The sequence below is a fragment of the Triticum aestivum genome, chromosome 3A (assembly GCF_018294505.1).
Source record: "Triticum aestivum cultivar Chinese Spring chromosome 3A, IWGSC CS RefSeq v2.1, whole genome shotgun sequence".
NCBI classification, from domain to species: Eukaryota; Viridiplantae; Streptophyta; class Magnoliopsida; order Poales; family Poaceae; genus Triticum; species Triticum aestivum.
This window is the reverse complement of record NC_057800.1, coordinates 718397731-718407411: the sequence shown is the minus strand read 5'-3', so window position 1 is coordinate 718407411 and position 9681 is coordinate 718397731. Positions and strand designations below refer to the sequence as shown.

Below are 9681 nucleotides of genomic sequence, written 5' to 3'. Positions count from 1 at the left end.
CAATGGAGCTAGAACTGAACCAGTAAAAACAAAAACCAGATAGAACCGTACGAGGAAGAAAAATAAACCAGCTCACACATGACCGAAAACCCGCGCAGCAAGGCACGTGAATCCCTCTAGTATTACTAGATGCATGCATGTTGGCAGGATTATCTTCGGGTGTCAGGTGTCGCACAGCAGTAGCAGCAGTAGTTTTTCTTTTCTTTTAGCAGTAGAGCTGCCTTGTCTTAGCAGTGAAGCAAATAGGCTAGAACGTAAGCCATGATGTCATTTAGATACTTGACGTCAGCACATGCGTACCATAGGTCGGTTTGTAAGTGGTATATAAACAGCACCACTCCTCCCGTTGTAATTCCACTGCATCAGCCAAAGAGCTTAATAGTACTACTACCAATTCTCCTCGTGTGTGTGTGTGGTGTGTATATGCTACACCAGTGAGTGTATGTTTCACTAGTGTGTTTGAGAACAACAAGCAAAGAAAGTGAGAAAGAGAGAGTAGCAGTTAGTAGTTGCGGGTTCACATCGGGCGGCATCGGACGCGGCGAACGCTGCCATCCCCGTCGCGGCCCGAGTTGTGCGTCGGACGCGGCCATCCTCGTCATCGAGCACCCCCTGCCCCTGGCATCGAGGGCCACCATCCTTGCCGGTGACGTCCAGACCCGCCTCCCTGGTCGGCAACTTCCAGATCCACCTCCCTGGTCGGCGACTTCCAGATCCGCCTCCCTCTCCATGCTGAGGTGACTCCCTCCACGTCCATGCCCTCTTTCTCCTCTTCCCTGCCCAATCTAGTTGTTGTGTCAAATAATTACTATGTGTTGCAGAGTTACAAATAAATTTATTTCATTCTTAGTTCTGAATTTATGACTTTATGCATCTTAAAGTCCATGCAAAGAATTCTATATGTCGAAGAAATTGCTATTTAAGGTTGAAATTTAGTTTTCTAATCTGTGTACAGTTGTACATTATGCCTTTTTAGTTAACAATTTCATTTTGTACTTAAACGATGGTGATGGAGACATCGAGTAATCTTGTAGTACTTGGGATAAACTCATTGTGTGGTCTATTCAAGTTGCTAGCACAATAATGCTCCGCTGGCTTAATTAGTTTTTTGATAGTGAGAAATACTACGAACATGGTACCAGATCCTGCACATCTGTGCAGAAGAACATATTCAAAATTATATTGCCAACCCTTTCCGAACTCTACAATGCTCTAGTGCTTCCCGGCTCTGATCTATTTGCTGATTGCAATGATATTAGAAACTCATTTCGTAGCCGCAGTTAATAACACTTAATTGAGCACGATGTGTCCATTTGGTAATATTCTTGTTACATTCAAATTATGGACGCTACTAGAACAAGGTATATGCATCATATGTATATAATACTTTGTTTACCGATGACCCTATCAACATTTTTTTAAACATTATTGAGTCTATAGTGTTTGCTTTTGCAGGTGTGCAATCTCCCAATGCTTTGAAGATTCCGAGGAGCGAGATCAGTGACTGCATAGAAGAAGATCTTGCACAAAGACTTCCCAAGGTAACATTCCTGGACGTATGCAGCTACACCAAGATTGGGGCCCGTGCTGTGTAGCCATTTGGCAAGAACTGCAAAACCCTCGTTAGACTTCGGCGAGTCATGCACCCTCTAGATGTCGTTGCGAAGGTTTGCCAGAATGACGACGCCCATGCTACTGCCAGCAAAATTCCAAAGCTCTGCCACCTCTAGATAGGAAACATGCTTATTGAGACTAAGGTAGTTTAGAAGATCGCCTCTGAGTGCCATGACCTCAAGTTCTAAGATCTGTGTGGTTATCGGGACGTCGATGATAAGCTCTTGCAAGATAAGTTTCCTGGGCTGAAAACCATCGGCCCCCGTGTGGCGACTGCTATCAGAATCGCTTTAGGGAGGATTGCACCCATGACTGGGATTACGACTACATTTACTTACGCAAAAGTTCATGGACGTCATGAGAACCGCATCTGGGAGGCGTGCATCGTCCATGAACTGTTCCCATGAGTAGATGTATTCATCACCCGAGTCATCGGTGCACTCCTCGTAGATGTGGTTCTCATAGCAGTCGCCCATGCGGGGGCCGATGCTTTTCAGCCAAGGATTCTTCTCTTGCAAGAGCGTATCGTCGACATCCCAGCAACCACGCAGATCTAAGAACTTGAGGTCAAGGCACTGGAAGGCGATCTTAACGACAACCATAGTCTTAATGAGCATGTATCCTATCTCGAGGTGGCAGAGCTTTGGCAAGTTGCTTCCCATAGCATGGGCCTCGTGATTCTATGGTGTGCATGACTAGCCGATGTCTGATGAGGGATTTCTATTTCTTGCCAAATGCATCCAGAGCACGAGCACCAATCTTTGTGCAGCTGCTTACATCCAGGAATGTAACCCTAGACGGTCTTTGTGCAACATCTTCCACTATGCAGTCGCTGATCTCACTCCTTGGAATCTCGAAAGTACTGAGAGATTGCGCACTTCCAAAAGTAAACATGGTAGGGTCAGTATGGTTTAACAAAATATTGTGGATAGGGTCATCGGTAAACAAAGTATTATTTAAATGATGCATGACCCTTATTCTAGTAGGGTCGATAATTGGAATGTAACAAAAAAAATTCGAAATGGACTCACCATGATCAATTAAATGATATTAACCACATCTATGAACTAAGTTTCTAACACTATCCCAATGAGAAAATAGTTTAGAGCCAAAAAGACTGGAGCATTGTAGAGTTTGGAAATGGTTGGTAATATAATTTTGAACATGTTCTTCTGCACTAATGTGTAGCATCAACTACCTTCTTCGCAACATTTCTCACTATCTGAAAACAGATGTTTGTTTACTTGAAAACATTCTCCTGTAAGTTTCTAAAGAATTAAATGAACAACGGATTCACCTATGGAGGATGAAGTGATGCGTACTATTTTCACATCTCAAAGCCACAGGCCCGGATGGTTTGTATGCAATTTTCTACAAGAAATATTGGCATTTGGAGGGTCAAAAGGTTACACAAGAAGTCTGCAACGTGACAAACTCGAGGAAAATAACAAAGGGGGTACAATGACACCATAGTACACTTAATTCCAAAGATGCTTGCTAAAATCTAAAGATGATTTTACAAGAGATTATTTTACCAACCCAAATTCACTACCCGAAACTAACTTTTTGGTGATGATTAGGCACGTTTGTGATGGCCCCGAAGTCTTCTTCAGAAATGTGTGCCTGTTCGTGCCGTGGATGTTCAGCCAAGGCGAAAGGTGGTTACGTTCCTGATGTTCTTGATAATAACCTTCAGGAACGGAGTGGAATGTATGCATCGGTACTATCCAGGTCACAAATCACTTTACACAAATTCAGGACGTGTACATGGATGTCAAGAAGATACCTACATGGGACCCGAAGATATTTTTGCTTCCGGGGCACGTGATTTTTTTGCTTCCGCGGCACGTCATTTTCTCATTTGGGGAGTGAGAAGCACACAGATATTTGTTTCCCGAGGTGTTTTCACATGACTTCCGCTCTCATCAGGAGGGTTGGGTCAAAATACCTAAAAGATGATCATGTAGTGCCCCAATGGTGCTACTAGTCCCACTCCCACGATTGGTCTACATCCACCGTCCAACACCGCCACTTCCCCCATACTGGCCTTCCAGTTCTGGTCCGCCGCCTCCCTCCAAATCTAGAGGTGCCCACCTCACCATCGAGTGCCCCTTGCCTCTGTCGTCGAGGGCCACCCTCCTTGCTGGAGACATCCAGATCCGCCTCTCCAAGGTCGGCGACTTCCATATCCGCCTCCCTCACCGTGCAGAGGTGACTCCCTCTCCATCCATGCCCTCTTTCTCCTCTTCCCTACCCAATCTAGTTGTTGTGTAAAATTATTACCATGTGTTTCCAGGTTACAAATAAATTTATTTCATTCTTAGTTCTGAATTTGTGACTTTATATATTGAAGAAATTCCTATTTAAGGTTGAAATTTAGTTTTCTAATCTGTGTACAGTGGTATATTTTGCCTTTTTAGTTAACAATTTCAGCTTGTACTTAACCGACGCTGATTCATACATTGAGTAATCTTGTAGTACTTGTGAGAAATTCTCTATGTGGTCTATTCTAGTTCTTAGCACAATAATGCTCTGCTAGCTTAAACTGTTTTCTAATAGTGATAAATATTACGAACATGGTACCAGATCCTGCACTTATGTGCAGAAGAACATGTTCAAAATTATATTACCAACCATTTTCGAACACTACAATGCTCTAGTGCTTCCCGACTCTGACCTATTTTCATATTGCGATGTTGTTAGAAAATCATTTCACAGCCGCGGTTAATAACACTTAATTGAGAAGGATGTATCCATTTGATAATAGTTTTGTTACATTCAAATTATGGGCGCTACTAGAACAATGGTTATGCATCATATATATATAATACTTTGTTTACCGATGACCCTATCAACATTTTTTTTGTTAAACCTTACTGACCCTACAGTGTTTGCTTTTGCAGGTGCGCAATCTTACTTTGGAGATTCCGAGGAGCAAGATCAGTGACTGCAGAGAAGATCTTGCACAAAGACTTCCCAGCGTTACATTCATGGACGTATGCAGTTGCACCAAGATTGGCGCCCATACTCTGTAGCCATTTCCCAAGAACTGCAAAACCCTCCTCAGACTTTGGCGGGTCGTGCACCCAATTGCTGTCGTTGGGAAGGTTTGCCAGAATGATGAGGCCCATGCTTCTGCCAGCAAAATGCCAAAGCTCCGCCACCGCGAGATAGGAAACATGCTCATTAAGACTAAGTTGTTGTCAAGATCGCCTCCGAGTGCAATGACCTAAAGTGCTTAGATCGGCATGGTTGTTGGGGCTTCGATGATAAGCTCTTGCAAGATAAGTTTCCTATGCTTAAAACCCTCGGGCCCGTGTGGTAACTGCTATCTGAACTGCTTCAGGGAGGATTGCACTGGTGACTCGGATGATGAATAGATCTACTCATGCAAAAGTTCATGGACGTCAAGAGAATCGCATCTATGAAGTTTGCACCATCCATGAACTGGTCCCATGAGTAGATGTAATCATCATCCAAGTCATCGGTGCACTCCTCACAGATGTGGTTCTCATAGCAGTCGCCCACGAAGGGGCCGAGGTTTTTCAGCCAAGGATACTTCTCTTGCAAGAGCTTATCCTCGACGTCCAGCAACAATGTGGAAATAATAACTTGAGGTCGAGGCACTAGGAGGTGATCGAGATGACAACCTTAGTCTTAATGAGCAAGTATCCTATCTCGAGGTGGCGGAGCTTTGGCATGTTGCTTCCGATAGAATGGGCCTCGTCATTCCGGCACACCTTCGCAGGGACATTTATGGGGTGCATGACTCGTTGATGTCTGACGCGGGATTTCTATTTATTGCCAAATGCATCAAGAGCACTGGCCCAATCTTGGTGCACCTGCTTACATCCAGGAACGTAACCTTGGTCAGTCTTTGTGCAACATCTTCCACTATGCAGTTGCTAATCTCACTCCTCGGAATCTCCAAAGTATTGAGAGATTGTGCACTTGCAAAAATAAACATGGTTGGGTCGGTATGGTTTAACAAAATATTATGGATAGGGTCATCGGTAAACAAAGTATTATATAAATGATGCATCGCCCTTGTTATAGTAGGGCCGATAATTGGAATGTCATAAAGATATTTTCGAATGGACGCACCGTGCTCAATTAAATGATATTAACCATGGCTATAAACTAAGTTTCTAACACTATCGCAGTGAGAAAATAGTTTAGAGCCAAAAAGCAACGGAACATTGTAGAATTCTGAAATAGTTGGTAATATAATTTTGAACATGTTCTTTCACGCTAATGTGTAGGATCTGCTACCATGTCGCAACATTGCTCACTAGCAGAAAACAGATCTTGGATTACTTGAAAAGATTCTCCTGTGAGTTTCTAAAGAATTAAATGAACAACTGATTCACCTATGGAGGATGAAGTGATGCGCACTATTTTCACATCTCAAAGTCGTAGGCCATGACGGTTTGTATGCAATATTCTACAAGAAATATTGGCATTTCGTTCGTCCGAAGATTACATAGGAAGTCCCCGAACACCCCGCCATCAAGCGAGGTGGTTCCCGGGAGGCAGTACACAACCCTGACAATGGCAAGGTCGGAGCCGTTCGACATCGACGACAACGCTGGCACCACTCATAGGTTCCGACGCATGGCGGATCTTCTTGGCGAGCCTACAACAACGTTGCAGTAGCTTGAGAACGAGGACATTGATGATGACGTCCTGCATCTGATGGCCGACAAGGAGCCGACCATGTTCGCGGAGGCCAAGCAAGAGGATTTTTGGCACCGCGCAATGCTGAATGGGCTGGCATCGATCAACGATAACGCCACGTGGACACTCACCACACTGCGTGTAGGGCACCGAGCCATCAGGCTCAAGTGGGTCTTCAAGGTGAAGAAGCACGAGCACGGTGCCATTGTCAAGAACAAATCGCACCTCGTCGTAAAGGGCTATGTGCAGCGTGAGGGGGTGGACTTCCAGGAAGTCTTCATTCCAGTGGCAAGGATGGAGGCAGTGTAGCTTATCCTTCATGTGGCTGCTAACCGCGGGTGGGATGTACACAACATGGACATCAAGTTGGCGTTCCTCAATGGTGACCTTAACGAGGAGGTGTATGTCACCCAACTACCAGGATTCGTTGCCAAGAACAACGAGAAGGGCATGTATCAGCTACACAAGGCCCTGTACGGCCTCCGGCAAGCCCCAAGGCCGTGGAACGCCAAGCTTGTTGCAAGCCTCGCATCCCTTAGGTTCTCGCGTGTACTCATGTGGCACTGTGAACACGCTGCTGTTCATCGGCATCTACGTCGATGACCTAGTCATCGCCTGGGCAGAGCCTTAAGAGGTTCAACCATTCAAGGGAGAGATGCGTCGTCTCTTCAGCATGAGCGACCTCGGGCTGCTTGGGTACTACCTCAGGCTAGAGGTGAACCAAGAGGATAGCCACATCATGATCACGCAGGCGGCCTACAACACGAAGATGCTCAAGCGAGCAGGCATGAAGGACTATCATGTCGTTCACGCTCCAATGGAGGCACGGCTGAAACTCGGCAAGGATAGCTCCGAGAAGGCAGTGGATGCTACGCTCTACCACAACATCATCGGGAGCCTCAGGTACCTCATATACACCCGACTGGACATCACATTCATTGTCGGGTACCTGGGTAGGTCCATGGAAGCTTCGGCAAGCAATAATCTAACTGTAGTAAAGCACCTACTCCGGTACATCGCGGGTACACTCACGCATGGATGCGTTTGTCGTCGTGGCAACGACGAGAGTTTGGTCATCTATAGCGACATAGGCCAGGCTGGTGACGTGGACTCCCGAAAGAGCACCTCTGGCATACTATCCTCGGGAGCAGTCCCATCGGCTGGCAATTGATATAGTAGAAGGTTGTGGCCGCATCTTCGTGCAAGGTGGAGTACATCGCGGTAGCTATAGCCTCCTATCAAGGCATCTGTCTTGCTCGCCTCCTCGGTGAGATGCTGAACCATGACAGCGCCCTTGCACTCAACTTCATCGACAACAAGCCGGAGATTTCCTTCTGTAAGAACACAGTGCTTCACGACTGCAGCAATCACATCGATCTCCACTATCACTACATACGTGACTGCGTCGAGAAAGGCACGATAGTCGGGGAGTTCATCCAGACTAGTGAACAGAAGGCGGACATCCTAACGAAAGCACTTGGCCATGTCTAGTTCCAGGGGCTACACGACAAGGTCAGGGTCATCAACAACAAACTCCTTTGACAATGTTAAGGGGTAGATTGTTGAGTCAAACCTGGTCTTCAGAGGCTTGCACACAACGGCATCAACATTTACGTAGCTACTAGTCCTTTAAAACTCTAAGCTCCCTTGAGAGGGAGGCTCCTGGTTGATCGGCCGTGCGTTCTGCGCCGTGGGCCCTCATGTAAGTGTCTTGGTTATTCGTCGGTTTCAACCTGTTGGTGCACTGGCGTGTATTCGTGGTATATTGTGGCGCCGGGTACACGTCTTGTTCTTACTGTTGGGGTCGCGATCTCTCTTCCCCCCTTCTGATTTGTGTGAGGATGGCGGTTGCTAGGGAGAAAACCCTAGCCACCGACCCCCCCCCCCCCGCGCCATGTCGATCCCCTCCTTGATAGACGAATAAAACTATTACTTGTATTATGTTTAGCACAGGGTTCATGGCTTTAGCTGGTAGGATGGAAACAGGGGTGTCTGGTGTAGGAGAAGATGCAGACGATGAGTGGGGTGGTGTTGGGTTGTGTGGTTGCGGGTTGGGTGTTGACGGGTTGGGTGATGGCGGGTTGGGTGGTGGCGAGTTGTTTGGTTGCGGGTTGGGTGGTGACTGGGTGTTTGATGGCTGGTTGGGTGGTGTCTAGGTGTTGGATGTCGGGTTGGGTGGTGTCTAGGTGTTGGATGGCGAGTTGGGTGGTGCTGCTGTGACAGTAGGTGCGGTAGGTGGGGCTGCCGTGACAGGAGTGTAGAGGTGGAATGGATGGGGAGAATAGGTGGCGGCGAAGGTAGGGATGATTGATGGTGTGTCGGTGCGTTTAGCAAAAGGAAAAATATGTGCATCGAATGTAACGTGGCGAGACACGTGTACCCGTCCTGTTTGTAAATCAAGACAGTTGTAACTTTTGTGTTCGGCGGAAAAACCAAGAAGGACACATGGGGTATATCATGGAGAAAGTTTGTTTTCAGAGGTGGCATAGGCATTTGGAAAGCAAACACAGCCAAAAACACGAACCTCAGAGTAATTGGGATGGCAAAGGAAAAGATAGTAATAAGGAGTGATATTTGGATGGGTTTTGGAGGGGCGAATATTGAGAAGAAAGGTGGCTGTTTGGTGTGCTTTTGTGAGCATTTTGATGGCATGGAGGACTGAACGAGAAGTGTATGAACAATGTCATTGATGGTGCGAAGAGAACGCTCGGCTTTACCATTTTGAGGAGAAGTGTAGGGACAAGAGAAGCGAAGAAGGATGCCATGTGTTAAGAAGAAGGTACGATTTTGAATGTTGTCAAACTCACGGCTGTTGTCACACTGAATGAAATGAATAGGGAGGCAGAAGTGGACAGAAACATAGCGCTGAAAATTTAGAAAAACAGAGTAAACATCGGATTTTGTTGCGGAGAGTAAATATCCATACAAAGTGAGTAAAATCATCTAGTATGACGTGATAGTATTTAAAATCAGAAACACTTGCAACGGGTTATTTCCATTAATCACAATGTATTAATTCAAAAGGATAAGTACTTGAAGAACTAGATGAGCTAAAGGGAAGACACACATGTTTGCCTAACTAACAAGACTCCCAAAACGAAGAATTGTGGGAATCATGATTACATAGCATGGAGAATTCACTAAGCATAGATGCTAAAATAGCAGGGTTCGGATGACCCAAACGATGAAGCTGAAGGTCGACGGAGGCCACCATGGATGTAGGAGGAGCGGCGGCAGGAACACCATGAAGAGAGTAGAGTTCACCGGAGCTATTAAAGCGGGCGGTCTCGGCCTTTGTCTGGTAATCCTTCACAGACAAGCTAAAAGGGTCAAATTAAATGGAAACTAGATTGTCACGAGAAATTGGCAAACGTAAATTATATTTTTAAT

At 45.9% G+C, this 9681-nt stretch overlaps 2 pseudogenes; both read right to left on the bottom strand.

Moving 5' to 3' along the window:
- Positions 1 to 1904: 1904 nt before the first annotated feature.
- On the bottom strand, positions 1905 to 2508 carry LOC123057250 (F-box protein FBW2-like; annotated as a pseudogene).
- Positions 2509 to 4956: 2448 nt separating this feature from the next.
- On the bottom strand, positions 4957 to 5581 carry LOC123057249 (F-box protein FBW2-like; annotated as a pseudogene).
- Between the last annotated feature and the right edge of the window lie 4100 nt (positions 5582 to 9681).